We start from the raw sequence: 18603 nt of genomic DNA, 5'->3' as shown, positions 1-18603 counted from the left end.
GATATTTCACGACCTATGTCACTCATTGTTTACGCCCCCACTGCCGCAAATAGAAGCACGCCGTAGTTATTTACAGTAAATCAATCACAATCTATAGTAACTCTTGAGATGAGAAGGCAGGGAAGTGAGGATAAATAGATTCTTCAATGGCACCATGGTTCACAAAACGTATTCTCCATGCAGTCCCTTAGGACCAATTAAAGTTTCTTGTCTGTCTGTCTGTCTGTCTGTCTGTCTGTCTGTCTGTCTGTCTGTCTGTCCATGAGGTCTCCCGTTAATTCCCTGGACTAGTCCGCAGTAGCATTAGCCTCAGCATACTGCCGCTCAAAAGTAGAAACGCTTGAGGGATAACCGACTGCACAAGAATAACGACGGGAAATAAGCGAGGGATACAATCGAACCTCCATATAATGAACACTGATATAACAAACTATCGAGTATAACGAAATGATTCCGAGATGTAGCAGCATGCTTGCAAAACTTCGATGATTGTTCTACTGCTACAGCGAAACTGAGAGTGTGAGATCCTATACATAGATCTGAATGAGGATTCTGGCAATAAACACTTGTAATGGCATATTCTTGGTGCGCGTGGGCCTCTCGGCCATTGGCTTATCTTGGCTGATCCGCTACAGTCAGAAAAGCTATAAGTGCGGTTGCCCTGCTATCACGCAGATGGCACAGACGTGTTTGAAATATAGCATGGTGCCTGTCAAGTATAGCCACGAATCCTGCCGCCGACGGGTTATAAAAATGACAAGAAACCCTTGCTGGCCCGTCGGAGGCATCACGCTTGCGTTTCTCTCCCGTATCCCGATCGTGATTTTCTCCCATGATGCCAGTGGGCACGCTTATAACGAATACCTGATATAGTATATAATGAAGGTAGTTAGTGTAGTGTCGCAGATGACTTCATTATAACAAGGTTAGAGTGTACTGTCGTTACGTTAAATGTTAGGAGTGTCGATGCGCGTGCTCCCTGAACGTGGTGTACGGTAGCGGCACGGGATCACAAAAAGATGGCACCCGACACGGTAAAAGTAATGATGCGGTCAATGTCACGACGCCCGAGTCGCCTTGCTTCTTGCCTGGCGACAGTCGCGTGTGTGTGCGTCGGGAACCATCCGCTGTAGGAAGCCTATTTCTGTGTTATACCTGCAGAATGCTTGCCACAGACGTGAGGCCCTATAACGTAAAACTATTCCAATATGTTTTTTACTCCATTCTCTTGACGTAAAACTTGCGTAACCACCGACGCAAACATCGGGCGGTCACCCGCAGGGTTGTCTGAACAGACCAATCAAATGCTCTCCTCGTTCATAGGAGGTTACTTTTGTTTGCTTGAAAAACGAATAACATTGACTACACTGAGTGGCTTGTCTTATCTAATTGGCTGACAAGAGGCGAGGAGCAGGCTCAAGTGAAGAGGGATTCGATGGGGCCAAGCCACTGCACCGAATATCGATAACCGAGTGAAGATGGTGGTGCCGGCGTCTGCGATTGGTCCGCTTTCTCTTACTTAGCTTGCGGTCACTCGTCGAAAATGCCTGGGGCATGCAACGGAAGCTTAGGAAAGACGCTAAAACGGATCCTCAGGAAAGAAGAATTGACAGAACGAGGTCCTAAACGTGCCGAAAGTGCTCGCAAATGTTACACAACCACGCTAAAAGATTTATTATACGCAAATAAATCCATGCTCTCCGGCAGGTGCAAGTAGGCAGTGCCTGAGCGATCGGCGGCAGCCATCTTTTATTCCTTTCGGAACGAGGCAGCCTGCGACGATTGAGAAGAAAATTCAGTTTTGTCCAGCATAATAATGCATCTTTCACGTGTACACGTCCGTTTGACGCGGTGAGTTTTTGCGGTTTTCTAACGTCGCGTGACAGGCAGGTGAAATAGGTGCAGCCCGAAAACATTTGACCAATAGCCGAGGGCTAATGGCGAAAAGGCGTCGAATCAGAAATAAGTAATTTTCTTTTGTTCGGTCAAATTATGCATAATGAAGCATAATGAAGCATAGTGAATCATAATGAAGCATATGACCTGTGTACACGTCATATCAGGTGGCGAGCTATCCAGGTTTCCGTGACGTCGCGTGACAGACAGGTGAAGCGGGGGTGGTCCAAAAAAGTTACTGACCAATCGCGGAGGGCTGATCGCAGAATTGGAATAGAAAAGTTTGGAAGATTTTTACGTTATAGCGCCCCAGTTGAGAGCGTGGCGGGTCCACCGAGCTTTAATTTCTCTCTGAAGGCATCTGCACAGCCTGAGGTCAGGGTGCCGGCGATGATGCCAGTACATCAACACGAAACACAGGAGTGTGGCGTTAGATTGACACGGGCTGAACGGAAGAGACAACATACGACGTGGGCTGTTCGATTAGCACTGTTCATTGCAATCATGATCAGCTAATAAGCTCGGCCAGTTTAATATTTTTCGTCAACGAAATAAATGCTGTGCCGATGACAAAACTGGCGGTTAGGGGACGAACTTCGAGAAACTGTACTTTCTAAAGCGCTAATAACGCTGACGGGTGTCTGTGTTCGATCATCCAGCCACTTCTACTTTGGCGCTGTTGCCGACTCTGCTGTTTCCTTGCACGCCGCGTCGCGGATTGGTTCACAGCGTGCATATACATGGAAGGAGTGTGACAGAGAGGAAATTCGACGCGAGAAGTACGTTTGGACGTTTCCATCTCTTGGCACGTGCACAATGTCCTCTAGAGCTTACTTCCTGACAAGACTAGATTTCGTCAAACTCTTGATTTAGCCCTCTGGGGCTCCCTGGGCGTCGCCAAATAGACTCTTGACAGCTTTAATTATCTATGACACCCTTGGAAAGCTTTGCAGAAACTGCAGCGCCGACATTTCTACTAATGTGCAAGTCAAGAGGGGACCTAGAAATAGAAATGTATAGTGGAGAGTGGAAAAGTAGAGGAGGCAGAGAATGGGCAGAGCCGACGCAGTAGCGATACGAGGCAATAACTGCCTTGCCAATCTCGTAGTTTCCATACAGGAGGAGAGGGCGGGAAAGGGAAAATGTGGCGTGAGAGGGCAAGGAAACTGGTTGCGGGAAAACTGAGGGTACGGTACGGTACGCTTCTGGCATTTCTGAAAAAAATAAAGACCATGGAAATTTGTCAAGCGGATAACTGACGCAGGGCGTTCAGACACGCATAGCTGGATTAAAATACCGTAGGGTCTAGGTGACACTACGGAAGCGGTCGCATGTCAACTCAATACTTCTGCGCCTGCCGCGGTAGCTTCGCGGCTATTGCATTGCTCGAGGTCGCGGGTTCAATCCCGACCATGGCAGCCGCGTTTCGGCGGGAGCGAAATACGGAAACGCTAGTACACTTCGATTTAGGTGCACATTAAAGAACACCAGCGTGACAGAATTAATCCGGAGTCCGCCTGTACGGCGTGCCTCATAATCCGATCGTGGTTTTGGCGCGTACAGCGGCATAATTCAATTGTAAAGTAAGTTTCACACTTCTGCCACGAAGCGAGGTGCCATGCGAGGCAATGATAGTGCTCAACCATCTCAGAGATTACGAACAACGGCGCACAACAACGCCTCAAGCAAACACGTCTCCCCGTGTGCGCTGTCTATTACGCAGACACGCAGCATGTGGTGCGCGAATAGTAACGTTTAACATCAACGCACGACTCTCGCGTTGGAGTAAGCGCTGAAGAAATGACACATTCATCGTCAACATCCAAGCGAACAGCATAGATAGCTTCGCTGACATCGACTCCCACAGTGCGTGGGATCCGCATTTTTTTTTTTTTTTCAGAAGAGTGAATAAATTGAGCAGGGAGATTTTTAAAAATCCCGGGAAACGACCAGTTGAAGCTTCCTCACCGCGGAAACAACCACATGGCTCCGTTACTCAGCAATAAAAGTCAAGTTTGCTTTCCAAGCAATATATAGTATATATTTCAATCCACAAATTGCTACACTTTTCTTGAAGCAAATGCCGCCTATAGGCCGACTTTTACCCGCCGTGGTTTCTCAGTGGCTATGGTGTTGGGCTGCTGAGTACGAGGTCGCGGGATCGAATGGGCGAAATACGAAAACACCCCTGTACTTAGATTTAGGTGCACTTTAAAGAACCCCAGGTGGTCGAAATTTCCGGAGTCCTCCACTATGGTGTGCCTCACAATCAGAAAGTGGTTTTGGCACGTAAAACCCCATTATTTTTTTATCGGCCGACTTTCTTCCGTATGGGGCCTCAGCTACCTTGACCTTAGCACAGTTTCGTCGCTGTGACAAAGAGAAACGAAGAAAGTGATTTTGATGCAAACAATGAGAAGCCAGCCCGCTTTCGGAGCACCGTACTTTACATGCGAACGATTATGCCTACACGTTTGCGAAAGCTTTCGAGATAATGCTTGGGTCGACACCTTCCTCACGGTCGCAATCACTTGCAGTCGTGGCCGAGTGGTTAAGGCGATGGACTAGAAATCCATTGGGGTCTCCCCGCGCAGGTTCGAATCCTGCCGACTGCGTAGATCTTTTTTCCTGTTTTTAATTTCTGTAACTTCCTGTGGGACGCCAAGGAGATTTCATTGACACAATAACCGCATGTGTCCCCAGTGCATTCGACGACTGGCCCCGTATGGACAGAAATGTAAATTGCAATGTACAACTTTGTTGGACTACAATTTTAGCGGTGGGTTATTTACGAGCAGTGAACATTCTGTCGTGATTTCTTCAGTTTCATGCGATCTTCCTCTTAACCAACAAGAACTACTTTAGCTCGCGACTTGCCCTGGTAGCCGTGTGTTTAAGAATGCATGTGTCCGTTTGTGAAGATTTAAAACTGTCGCACAGAAGCAAACTGGAGGGTGCAGAAACGGTCCTTCCATGCTTATGTATAATTTCACACCGTCAATGTAGTGCGTGACAACTCAGATGAAAAAAAAAAAAAAAGACGGGAAAGAAATAAAAAAAACTTGATAGCCTGCTACTGAATGCTTTCTTTTCTCGCACCAGATATTCGTTATTGTTGTATGTATATTAGTGCAGATCGTGATCATATCAAAGAAGTAAATCATGGTCATAAAAGAAAAGTAAGGTAGCGATTTCAAATAAACCGGAAAGTTGGAACAGAGCGTATAACTACACGATACTTTCTAATAATAAATTTAATGCTTCGAGATGGGCGATTTAGTCGTATATAGCTTGCATGAGAATAGAAAAAACTGCGGCTATAAACGTTGCTATTGAGGTTCGTTGTGCACTTGCTTGTATACCTATTAAAGTGTCCATCAGCCCCGTATGCCTCAATCACATATGAACCTGTGGGGGCCCCCATATAAGAACCCGTATGCTCCTGTGTAACAATAGGACATGTCCTATATCATCTCGGTATGTCCATAAAGGATTATTGGATATGGGGCTTATGTCACATTTTTTTTTTTGCCTTATCGGGATATGTGCGAAATATTTGACAGGCAAATTGCGGGCTTTTGAGCATGCGACATATCAATATAACGGCACTAGCCTCGTACGTGCTTGTAAGCTAGTACCATTTATATTTAATCATACGCTGCCGAATTAGTGAATTATCAGGATACATACTGCTTTTTCTCTTGATAGTTTATTGTATATAGCTACGAAGTATGTTTGTGCAAACACAAATGAACGTGCCCTAAAACCCGTAGGCATAGTTTTTCTGACGACAACTTAATGTTCGGATTTTTTGAACAACGTGCTGGAACTGACGTCACGAACATTTACCACAAACATGTGCAAGTAAAACATCTATCATAAATTGATAGGACCATAAGAATAATAATTTTGCTTTGAATTTAGCCAAAATTTGGAGCACAGACGCGCAACGTGCACAGCTTAAGAGCGCAGTGTTATTCTGTGGCCATTGACCGCGTTCGCGTCGCCGTTGTAAAGGAAATGGAAAATGTCATTGTGCTACAAACAATGAAGTCTCGAGATGTTACAACTGCTGCGTGAACTGCGCGCTTCGCGAAACAAGTCAGCCAAGTCATGCCTCGTGCCCGCAGTCGTGGCCGAGTGGTTAAGGCGATGGACTTGAAATCCATTGGGGTCTCCCCGCACAGGTTCGAATCCTGTCGGCTGCGCAGTAACATTTCTTTTGCGTATTTTTCGGTTGTCTTGTCAGGTGCCGGAGGTTGCGCCTCGATGAAGTAATTTCACGATCACCAACTAAATTATGCCGAACGCTCCTGTGCGTTCCTTTTTGGTCCGTCGTACAGCAAGCGACATGCTGTCGCCGTGGGCTCCGCCCGGTGTCCTTGTGGGGCCCTCAAGACCATTGCGACCTTGGAGGAAGGAAATGTATCTCATACGGGTCATTCAGAACAAGCGTAACTGATTCCTTTGCTGTCAAGAGGCAGTCAACGCTTCATTGAAATAAAATCGACAAAACTGAACGTATCGGCACAGTATTATTTGATCTCACAACATATAACGGTTAAGAATTCGCGTAACACAGCCGTAACCATCATACGATTTTTTTTTTGTTTGCTCTTGGTCCAAGACATGACCTCTGAGACTCGGCGCAATGACAGGTAACGTTGGTTCCCGATAGTATTTAATCGGTGTGCCCTTTTTCGGCTATGCTGCCGTAGTACGATGTACTTCAGCCGTATCTCTCCCTGCCAAATGGGGAAGACTAAAACCTAAAGATACCATGCGCTATGACGTGACGATCACGCGAGGACCGGTACGTTTTGCCTCAGGTGTGCTGCTAAATGCTCCCTGCTGCATCTCTCTCCTTACGAAGGAAAGAACCACGCCGGAAGCGGCCCGCGACGCAGCAAACAAAAACACACCGCCCATGCACCCCGTATGCTGATGGTAAACCAGCGAAACAGAAATATGCGGCCCCGGTGTTTACTGCTGAGTGATTTCCGACGGTACGTTAAAGTATTCCTCAATTATTGGTTACGTCCTTGCGCTTCTTAATGACGTTACGCACATGTGTGGCCTGGATTTATCACATTGTTTATTTGAAATGCCACACATCGCGCTTCTCATAGTCGCCATCATGGAGGGGTGCAACGAGCGATTCGTTGTGTTAATCCAGCTGGTTTATCAAAGTCTTTCTGAATTATATTAAGTATCTGTGCTTCGTAATGCGTTGATCACAGTGTTTGTGAGTCGGTTATGCACTGTATTTACCAAGTGACACACCGTGACCGCAGATTTTATTTAATTAAAGACAGGGACACATTTGTCAACCTATTTCGAAGTCTTTCGCAGCGCGCGCTCTGCTCCGAGAGAGCAAGACGTCACTATCGGCGTAGCCAATGGCGCGCCACATCTTTGCAGCGAGATAATTACATCATCACGAAATTGTCTTAACCCCGTCCCCCTCTGTGTCCCTTCCCTGCAATAATACGCAGATAAATGCATATGTTTAACTGCGTAAGCATTTATATGCCTACGTACCCAACGAGAAATTTGTCCCTCCGTCACGTAAGACCAATGCAATGGCTCAGAACCCCCTGAACAATGGCCCATACCTCCGCAGGAGCGTTTCTGTGGTCGGACCACGAGTGTTTCGCCTAGGCATTCACCGCTTCGCAGTAAACGCGCGCATATCGCACATATGCGAGACGAGCGAACCTGCCATTACACGTAACGATGTGCGTGGTCTCGGAGACTGTGCAGACATCAAAGTCCAAACATTCTGCGGAACTGAAAAAATAACGCGAATTGACACACGGTTCCATGATGTCCTCGACTCCTTTCCTCTGTCCTCATCGTCACTTATCATACCACCTTCTTCCTCCCCCCTCGACCCACAACACCTCCCTCTGTGATCGGAGGGAGCTCCGATCACAGAGAACCCGTATAAACAAACGTGTTTCAGGCCAAATATCTCTCTGACCGCCTTGCATCCCAGGTCTGTATCTCAGTCTCCAGGTCTTATCAGTCAAGTTTCTGGTTACCTATAAACATAATACCTTTAACTTCTTCATTCCGAGCTTACTTAAAAGACGTGATATTTATTGTTGGGGCTCTATATAAGTTTGCTTTGAACATGTCTTCGCAAAGGTGCATGATTCCCTTTATCCGCGAAGAAAAAAAAAATCGCTACGATTCCGAGTGGATAAGGAAGTCGTTCTTTCTGGAGTCCGCCACCTTTATAAGTTTATGTTAATTTTACCGTTAAAGAATGAGCGCACTCAACTGCATGCTTGCTAAAGCCACAAAGAAAGAAAGAAAGAAAGAAAGAAAGAAAGAAAGAAAGAAAGAAAGAAAGAAAGAAAGAAAGAAAGAAAGACGCTCTCAATGCCACGTGCCACATTTCGACTGTTTAAAATCCCGGCATTACAGCAAGCGGTAATATGCGAACGTTATCAGCAGCTATTCTTGATCGTGCTTATAGAATGTCACTCATTGTGGTACAAGTGCCAATGCTGTGTTCGTTCACGTCACAGATAGCAAAAGAATAAACATGCACGCTGATATGGGGAGAAAAAGTCATCATGAGGTCTATGCGAGAAAAGCGCAAGCGTGATGGGTGACCAAGGGTGACCTTTAATTTTGATGACCCGACCGCGGTGGCTGAATGCGTGCCGATAAATGACAGGTGCACAAACGTTATATTATCAATCACGTGCCCGTGCAATCTGCGTGATAAAGGAATCTGTATTTCCCGCAAGAGCCATTTGTGCCTGAAATGAATACCCTAAAAGAAAAAAAGAAGCAAGGAAAGTTTAGTGTTGCTACTGCACGGCCTAGGAACCGTTGCGCAGTCGTGGCCGAGTGGTTAAGGCGATGGACTCGAAATCCATTGGGGTTTCCCCGCACAGGTTCGAATCCTGTCGGCTGCGATTACATCTTGCATCTTTCTTTTTTTTCGCCAACTGCCTCAAGCGACATTATTTTACGGTGCGTTTCATGCGGTTGCGCAATAAAGCGACATTTCACGCCCATGTCGATCACTATATATGTAACCATTGCCGTAAATAGAAGCACAGCCGCAGTTATTTACAGTAAAGCTATCACAATGTAAAGTAACTGTTCAGATGAGAAGGCAGGGAAGTGAGTTTAAATAGATTCTTCAATACCACCTGGGTTGACGAAGCAAATTCTCCCTGATCAGAGCGAACAGACTGCACAAGGATAGCACCGGAAAATGAGCGAGGGCGGCAGTCGAACAACGATATAACAAACACGGATATAACAAATCATCGCGTATAACGATATAGTTATGAGACGTAGTACCGTGTTTCCTAAACTTCAATGACTATTCTACTGCTACAGCGAAGCCGGAGAATGCGAGAACCTATAGGATCAAAGCGCATTCTGGCAGCAAACATTTATTCAACCACTTCATCTCGTAATAAGGGGATGGGGGGGGGGGTTACTGCGCTATAAACACACGGACAACGGAAGTAGAAGTAGACAGGACGCGTTATCCGTGTTTATCATCATCATAGTCTGCCTCGCTACGCCCACTGCAGGGCAAAAGCCTCTCCCATACTTTTCCAACTACCCCGGTCATGTGCTAATTGTGGCCATGTTCGTGTGTTTATAGTAGTCCCTTTATTACGAGATTGGATTGGATTGAATAACTTTATTGAAAGGTCCTGCGAGCTGCGGGACACAAGGACCCATAGAGCGGGCTAATCCCACGTTGGGACCGGGAGTTGTAACTCCCTGGCCGCATCGTGGGCTCGCTGGACGGCCCAGAGCTGCTCCGCCAGATCCGTGCTGCGTAATGCGTCTTGTAGCCTGGCGGAGTCTTGATCCTTATTACGAGATGAGCTTCCACCAACTAGCGCCACTTGCCGCTCTACTTATTCAACCAGCAAGAACAACTTCGAATGGCACACTCTGGGTGCACGTGGATATCTTGGCCGGCGACTTATCTTGGCTGACTCACTGCATTGGGAAAAGCCATAAGTGCTGTTACCCTGCTACCGCACGGACAGTTGTATGAAACACAACACGGTGCCTGTCACGTATTAGCTCAAATCCCGCTGCTGCCGGGTTATCAAAATGTCAACAAACACCACGCTGGCCCTTCGGAGGCATCACGCTTGCGTTTCTCTCCCGTATATTGACCCAACCGCGATTTCTTCCCATGATACCAGCGTACGCGCTTATAACGAATACCTGATATAGTATATGACGAAGTTAATTTTGTGTCGCAGGTGACTTCATTGTAGCAAGATTCGAATGTACTGTTGTTACGTTAGATGTTAAGAGTGCCGATGCGCGTGCGCCCTGAACGTGGTGGTCGGTAGCCGTACGGTCTCACAAGAAGCGGGCACCCGACACGGTAAAGGTAGTGAGGCGGTCAATCTAACGGCGCCCGAGTGGCCTTGCTTCTTGGCTGGTGACAGTCACGTGTGTGAGCGTCGTGAAGCAGCTCCTGTTGGAGGCCTATTTCTGTGTTATACCTGCAGAATGCGTGCCAAAGATAATATTAGACCGTGGCGGGTCCACCGAGATTTCTCTCTGAAGGAGTCTGCACAGCGTGGCGTCACGGTGGCGGCGATGCTGCCGGTACATCAGTGAATACGAAATGAATTAATTGTTACAGGGGTATTGCGTTAAAATGACACCGGCTGAAAGGAAGACAAAATATACGATGGGCTTCATCCTGTGTCAGACTAGCGCTGTTCCCTGCAACCATGAAAAGCTATATCAGCTCGCCCGGTTCACTATTCTTCCTCAACGAAAAAATTGCTGCGCCGATGACAAAACTGGCGTTTAGCGGACGAACTTCCAGAAACTGTAGTTCGTAAAGCGCTAATAACGATGACCGGTGTCTGTGTACGATCACTCGGCCACTTCCTTCGACTTTGGCGCTGCTGCTGTTTCGTTGCACGCAGCGTCGCGGATTGGTTCACAGCGTGCATATACATGGAAGGAGTGTGCCAGGGAAGAAAATCGACGCGAGAAACTCGTTTCGACCTTCCATCACGTGGCATGTGCACAATGTCCTCTAGAGCTTACTTCATGACAAGACGAGATTTCGTCAAACTCTTGATTTCGCCCTCTAGCTCCCTGGGCATCGCCAATTAGACTCTTGAGAGCTGTCATTATCTGTGCCCCCCCTGGAAAGCTTTGCAGAAACTGCAGCGCCTATCTTTATACTAACGTGCAAGTCAAATGGAGTCAAGTGGAGTGATGAAGGTACAGGAAGCAGAGAACGGGTAGAACCGACGCAGTCGCGAAACGAGGGAATAACAGCATTGTCACTCTCGCAGTTCCCACACAGAAGTAGAGGGCGGGAGAAGGAAAAGGCGACGTCAGAAGGCAAGGAAACAGTGGTTGCGGGCAAACTGAAGGTACGGTACAGTCCGCTTCTGCAATTTCTGAAAAACAAACACCATGGAAATTTGTCAAGCGGATAACTGACGCAGGGCGTGCAGACGTAAAGCTAGGTTAAAACACGATAGGGTCTAGGTAGCACTGCGGTAGGGGTCGCACGTCAACTCAATACTTCTGCGCCCGCCGCGGTAGCTCCACGGCTATTGCATTGCTCGAGGTCGCGGGTTCACTCCCGACCGTGGCAGCCGCGTTTCGGCGGGAGCGAAATACGGAAACGCTAGTACACTTCGATTTAGGTGCACATTAAAGAATACCAGCGTGACAGAATTAATCCGGAGTCCGCCTGTACGGCGTGCCTCATAATCCGATCGTGGTTTTGGCGCGTACAGCGACATAATTCAATTGTAAAGTAAGTTTCACACTTCTGCCACGAAACGACGTGCCATGCAAGGCAATGATAGGGCTACACCATCTCAGAGATTATGAACAACGGCGCGCAACAACGCCTCAAGCAAACGCGTCTCCCCGTGTGCTCTGTCTATTACGCAGACACGCAGCATGTGGTGCGCGAATAGTAACGTTTAACATCAACGCACGATTCTCGCCTTGGAGTAAACGCTGAAGAAATTACACATTCATCCTCAACGTCCAAGCGAACAGCATAGATAGCTTGGCTGACATCGACTCCCACAGTGCGTGGGATCCGATATATATATATATATCTATATATATATATATATATATATATATATATATATATATATATATATATATATATATATATATATATATATATATATATATATATATATATATATATTATTCATCTTTTTTCAGAAGAATGAATAAATTGAGCAGGGAGATTTTTAAAAATCCCGGGAAACGACCAGTTGAAGCGTGCTCACCGTGGAAACAACTACATGGCTCCGTTACTGAGAAATAAAAGTCGAGTTTGCTTTCAAGCAATATATAGGAAATATTTGAACGCACAAATTGCTAGACATTTCTTAAAGCAAGTGCCGCCTATAGCGGACTTCCTTCCAGATGCGGGCTCAGCTACCTTTACCTTAGCACATTCTCGTCGCTGCGACAAAGAGAAACGAAGAGCTCCATTTTAATGCAAACAATGAGAAGCCAGCCCGCTATCCGAGCATCCTACTTGACATGCGAGCGATCGTGCTTGCAAGTTTGCGAAAGCCCTCGAGATAATGCTTGCGTCGACGCCTTCCTCACAGTCGCCAACACTTGCAGTCGTGGCCGAGTGGTTAAGGCGATGGACTAGAAATCCATTGGGGTCTCCCCGCACAGGTTCGAATCCTGTCGACTGCGTAGGGTTTCTTCTTTTTTTTTTAATTTCCGTAACTTCTTGTGGGCCGGCAAGGAATCTTATTGAGACAATAAATCTAATCGTATGTGTCCCCAGTGTGTTCGACGACTGCCCCGTATGGACAGAAATGTAAATTGCAATGTACAACTTTGTTGGACTACAATTTCAGCGGTGGGTTATTTACGAGCAGTGAACATTCTGTCGTGATTTCTTCAGTTTCATGCGATCTTCCTCTTAACCAAGAAGAACTACTTTAGCTCGCGACTGGCCCTGGTAGCCGTGTGTTTAAGAATGCATGTGTCCGTTTGTGAAGATTTAAAACTGTCGCACAGAAGCAAACTGGAGGGTGCAGAAACGGTCCTTCCATGCTTATGTATAATTTCACACCGTCAATGTAGTGCGTGACAACTCAGATGAAAAAAAAAGACGGGAAAGAAATAAAAAAAAACTTGATAGCCTGCTACTGAATGCTTTCTTTTCTCGCACCAGATATTCGTTATTGTTGTATGTATATTAGTGCAGATCGTGATCATATCAAAGAAGTAAATCATGGTCATAAAAGAAAAGTAAGGTAGCGATTTCAAATAAACCGGAAAGTTGGAACAGAGCGTATAACTACACGATACTTTCTAATAATAAATTTAATGCTTCGAGATGGGCGATTTAGTCGTATATAGCTTGCATGAGAATAGAAAAAACTGCGGCTATAAACGTTGATATTGAGGTTCGTTGTGCACTTGCTTGTATACCTATTAAAGTGTCCATCAGCCCCGTATGCCTCAATCACATATGAACCTGTGGGGGCCCCCATATAAGAACCCGTATGCTCCTGTGTAACAATAGGACATGTCCTATATCATCTCGGTATGTCCATAAAGGATTATTGGATATGGGGCTTATGTCGCATTTTTTTTTTTGCCTTATCGGGATATGTGCGAAATATTTGACAGGCAAATTGCGGGCTTTTGAGCATGCGACATCTCAATTTAACGGCACTAGCCTCGTACGTGCTTATAAGCTAGTACCATTTATATTTAATCATACGCTGCCGAATGAGTGAATTATCAGAATACATACTGCTTTTTCTCTTGATAGTTTATTGTACAAAGTCACGAAGTATTTTTGTGCGAACACAAATGCACATGCCCTAAAACCCGTAGGCATAGTTTTTCTGACGACAACTTAATGTTCGGATTTTTTTAACAACGTGCTGGAACTGACGTCACGAACATTTACCGCAAACATGTGCAAGTAAAACATCTATCATAAATTGATAAGGATCATAAGAATAATAATCTTGCTTTGAATTTAGCCAAAATTTGGAGCACAGACGCGCAACGTGCATAGCTTAAGAGCGCAGTGTTATTCTGTGGCCATTGACCGCGTTCGCGTCGCCGTTGTGAAGGAAATGGAAAATGTCATTGTGCTACAAACAATGAAATCTCGAGACGTTACAACTGCTGCGTGAACTGCGCGCTTGGCGAAACAAGTCAGCCAAGTTATGCCTCGTGCCCGCAGTCGTGGCCGAGTGGTTAAGGCGATGGACTTGAAATCCATTGGGGTCTCCCCGCACAGGTTCGAATCCTGTCGGCTGCGCAGTGACATTTCTTTTGCGTATTTTTCGGTTTTCTTGTCAGGTGCCGGAGGTTGCGCCTCGATGAAGTAATTTCACGATCACCAACTAAATTATGCCGAACGCTCCTGTGCGTTCCTTTTTGGTCAGTCGTACAGCAAGCGACATGCTGTCGCCGTGGGCTCCGCCCGGTGTCCTTGTGGGGCCCTCAAGACCATTGCGACCTTGGAGGAAGGAAATGTATCTCATACGGGTCATTCAGAACGAGCGTAACTGATTTCTCTGCTGTCACAAGGCAGTCATCGCTTCATTGAAATGAAATAGACAAAACTGAACGTATCGGCACAGTATTATTTGATCTCACAACATATAACGGTTAAGAATTCGCGTAACACAGTCGTAACCATCATACGATTTTTTTTTTTTTTGCTCTTGGTCCAAGACATGACCTCTGAGACTCGGCGCAATGACAGGTAACGTTGGTTCCCGGTAGTATTTAATCGGTGTGCCTTTTTTCGGCTATTCTGCCATAGTACAATGTACTTCAGCCGTATCTCTCCCTGCCAAATGGGGAAGACTAAAACCTAAAGATACCATGCGCTATGACGTGACGATCACGCGAGGACCGGTACGTTTTGCCTCAGGTGTGCTGCTAAATGCTCCCTGCTGCATCTCTCTCCTTACGAAGGAAAGAACCACGCCGGAAGCGGCCCGCGACGCAGCAAACAAAAACACACCGCCCATGCACCCCGTATGCTGATGGTAAACCAGCGAAACAGAAATATGCGGCCCCGGTGTTTACTGCTGAGTGATTTCCGACGGTACGTTAAAGTATTCCTCAATTATTGGTTACGTCCTTGCGCTTCTTAATGACGTTACGCACATGTGTGGCTTGGATTTATCATATTATTTATTTCAAATGCCACACATCGCGCTTCTCATAGTCGCCATCATGGAGGGGTGCAACGAGCGATTCGTTGTGTTAATCCAGCTGGTTTATCAAAGTCTTTCTGAATTTAAGTATCTGTGCTTCGTAATGCGTTGATCACAGTGTTTGTGAGTCGGTTATGCACTGTATTTACCAAGTGACACACCGTGACCGCAGATTTTATTTAATTAAGACGGGGACACATTTGTCAACCTATTTCGAAGTCTCTCGCAGCGCGCGCTCTGCTCCGAGAGAGCAAGACGTCACTATCGGCCTAGCCAATGGCGCGCCACATCTTTGCAGCGAGATAATTACATCATCACGAAATTGTCTTAACCCCGTCCCCCTCTGTGTCCCTTCCCTGCATTAACACGCAGATAAATGCATATGTTTAAATGCGTAAGCATTTATGTGCCTACGTACCCAACGAGAAATTTGTCCCTCCGTCACGTAAGACCAATGCAATGGCTCAGAACCCCTGAACAATGGCTCATACCCCCGCAGGAGCGTTTCTGTGGTCGGACCACGAGTGTTTCGCCTAGGTATTCACCGCTTCGCAGTAAACGCGCACATATCGCACATATGCGAGACGAGCGAACCTCCCATTACGCGTAACGATGTGCGTGGTCTCGGAGACTGTGCAGGCATCAAGGTCCAAACATTCTGCGGAACTGAAAAAATAACGCGTATTGACACACGGTTCCATGAAGTCCTCGACTCCATTCCTCTGTCCTCATCGTAACTTATCATACCACCTTCTTCCTCCCCCCTCGACCCACAACACCTCCCTCTGTGATCGGAGGGAGCTCCGATCACAGAGAACCCGTATAAACGAACGTGTTTCAGGCCAAATATCTCTCTGACCGCCTTGCATCCCAGGTCTATATCTCAGTCTCCAGGTCTTATCAGTGAAGTTTCTCGTTACCTATAAACATAATACCTTTAACTTCTTCATTCCGAGCTTACTTAAAAGACGTGATATTTATTGTTGGGGCTCTATATCAGTTTGCTTTGAACATGTCTTCGCAAAGGTGCATGATTCCCTTTATCCGCGAAGAAAAAAAAAATCGCTACGATTACGAGTGGATAAGGAAGTCGTTCTTTCTGGAGTCTGCCACCTTTATAAGTTTATGTTAATTTTATCGTTAAGGAATGAGTGCACTCAACTGCATGCTTGCTAAAGCCACAAAGAAAGAAAGAAAGAAAGAAAGAAAGAAAGAAAGAAAGAAAGAAAGAAAGAAAGAAAGAAATACGCTCTCAATGCCACGTGCCACATTTCGACTGTTTAAAATCCCGGCATTACAGCAAGCGGTAATATGCGAACGTTATCAGCAGCTATTCTTGATCGTGTTTATAGAATGTCACTCATTGTGGTACAAGTGCCAATGCTGTGTTCATTCACGTCACAGATAGCAAAAGAATAAACATGCACGCTGATATGGGGAGAAAAAGTCATCATGAGGTCTATGCGAGAAAAGCGCAAGCGTGATGGGTGACCAAGGGTGACCTTTAATTTTGATGACCCGACGGTGGCTGAATGCGTGCCGATAAGTGACAGGTGCACAAACGTTATATTATCAATCACGTGCCCGTGCAATCTGCGTGATAAAGGAATCTGTATTTCCCGCAAGAGCCATTTGTGCCTGAAATGAATACCCTAAAAGAAAAAAAGAAGCAAGGAAAGTTTAGTGTTGCTACTGCACGGCCTAGGAACCGTTGCGCAGTCGTGGCCGAGTGGTTAAGGCGATGGACTCGAAATCCATTGGGGTTTCCCCGCACAGGTTCGAATCCTGTCGGCTGCGATTACATTTTGCATCTTTTTTTTCGCCAACTGCCTCAAGCGACATCATTTTACGGTGCGTTTCATGCGGTTGTGCAATAAAGCGATATTTCACGCCCATGTCGATCACTATATATGTAACCATTGCCGTAAATAGAAGCACAGCCGCAGTTATTTACAGTAAATCTATCACAATGTAAAGTAACTGTTCAGATGAGAAGGCAGGGAAGTGAGTTTAAATAGATTCTTCAATACCACCTGGGTTGACGAAGCAAATTCTCCGTGATCAGAGCGAACAGACTGCACACGGATAGCACCGGAAAATGAGCGAGGGCGACAGTCGAACAACGATATAATAGACACGGATATAACAGATCATCGCGTATAACGATATAGTTGTGAGACGTAGTACCGTGTTTCCTAAACTTCAATGACTATTCTACTGCTACACCGAAGCCGGAGAATGCGAGAACCCATAGGATCAAAGCGCATTCTGGCAGCAAACATTTATTCAACCAGTTCATCTCGTAATAAGAGGATGGGGGGGGGGGGGGGGTTACTGCGCTATAAACACACGGACAATGGAAGTAGAAGTAGACAGGACGCGTTATCCGTGTTTATCATCATCATAGTCTGCCTCGCTACGCCCACTGCAGGGCAAAAGCCTCTCCCATACTTTTCCAACTACCCCGGTCATGTGCTAATTGTGGCCATGTTCGTGTGTTTATAGTAGACCCTTTATTACGAGATGAGCTTCCGCCAACTAGCGCCACTTGCCGCTCTGCTTATTCAACCAGCAAAAATAACTTCGAATGGCACATTCTGGGTGGATGTCTTGGCCGGCGACTTATCTTGGCTGACTCACTGCATTGGGAAAAGCCATAAGTGCTGTTACCCTGCGACCGCACGGACAGTTGTATGAAACACAACACGGTGCCTGTCACGTATTGGCTCAAATCCCGCTGCTGCCGGGTTATCAAAATGTCAACAAACACCACGCTGGCCCTTCGGAGGCATCACGCTTGCGTTTCTCTCCCGTATATTGACCCAACCGCGATTTCTTCCCATGATACCAGCGTGCGCGCTTATAACGAATACCTGATATAGTATATGACGAAGTTAATGTTGTGTCGCAGGTGACTTCATTGTAGCAAGATTCGAATGTACTGTTGTTACGTTAAATGTTAAGAGTGCCGATGCGCGTGCGCCCTGAACGTGGTGGTCGGTAGCCGTACGGGCTCACAAGAAGCGGGCACCCGACACGGTAAACGTAGTGAGGTGGTCAATGTCACGGCGCCCGAGTGGCCTTGCTTCTTGGCTGGTGACAGTCACGTGTGTGAGCGTCGTGAAGCAGCTCCTGTAGGAAGCCTATTTCTGTGTTACACCTGCAGAATGCGTGCCAAAGACCACTTTAGACCGTGGCGGGTCCACCGAGCTTTCTGTCTGAAGGAGTCTGCACAGCGTGTTGTCACGGTGGCGGCGATGCTGCCGGTACATCAGTGAATACGAAATGAATTAATTGTTACAGGAGTATGGCGTTAAAATGACACCGGCTGAAAGGAAGACAAAATATACGATGGGCTTCATTCTGTGTCACACTAGCGATATTCCCTGCAACCATGAAAAGCTATATCAGCTCGCCCGCTTCACTATTCTTCCTCGACGAAAGAATTGCTGCGCCGATGACAAAACTGGCGTTTAGCGGACGAACTTCC

General features: G+C 46.4%; 6 non-coding genes across 6 annotated transcripts; all 6 read left to right on the top strand.

The window, feature by feature from the left end:
• The first annotated feature begins 4429 nt into the window (after positions 1-4429).
• TRNAS-AGA (transfer RNA serine (anticodon AGA)) lies at positions 4430-4511 on the top strand. The gene has a single exon. It is a non-coding gene; the product is annotated as a tRNA-Ser (tRNA).
• Positions 4512-6022: 1511 nt separating this feature from the next.
• TRNAS-UGA (transfer RNA serine (anticodon UGA)) lies at positions 6023-6104 on the top strand. Its single transcript has one exon. It is a non-coding gene; the product is annotated as a tRNA-Ser (tRNA).
• A 2642-nt stretch (positions 6105-8746) lies between these two features.
• On the top strand, positions 8747-8828 carry TRNAS-CGA (transfer RNA serine (anticodon CGA)). Its single transcript has one exon. It is a non-coding gene; the product is annotated as a tRNA-Ser (tRNA).
• Positions 8829-12527: 3699 nt separating this feature from the next.
• Positions 12528-12609, top strand: TRNAS-AGA (transfer RNA serine (anticodon AGA)). Its single transcript has one exon. It is a non-coding gene; the product is annotated as a tRNA-Ser (tRNA).
• Positions 12610-14121: 1512 nt separating this feature from the next.
• On the top strand, positions 14122-14203 carry TRNAS-UGA (transfer RNA serine (anticodon UGA)). Its single transcript has one exon. It is a non-coding gene; the product is annotated as a tRNA-Ser (tRNA).
• A 2625-nt stretch (positions 14204-16828) lies between these two features.
• Positions 16829-16910, top strand: TRNAS-CGA (transfer RNA serine (anticodon CGA)). The gene has a single exon. It is a non-coding gene; the product is annotated as a tRNA-Ser (tRNA).
• The last annotated feature ends 1693 nt before the right edge of the window (positions 16911-18603 follow it).

The sequence above is a fragment of the Dermacentor variabilis genome, chromosome 9 (genome assembly GCF_050947875.1).
Source record: "Dermacentor variabilis isolate Ectoservices chromosome 9, ASM5094787v1, whole genome shotgun sequence".
Taxonomy (NCBI): domain Eukaryota; kingdom Metazoa; phylum Arthropoda; class Arachnida; order Ixodida; family Ixodidae; genus Dermacentor; species Dermacentor variabilis.
Note: the sequence above shows the minus strand (reverse complement) of the source record. Positions and strands in the feature narration are given on the sequence as shown.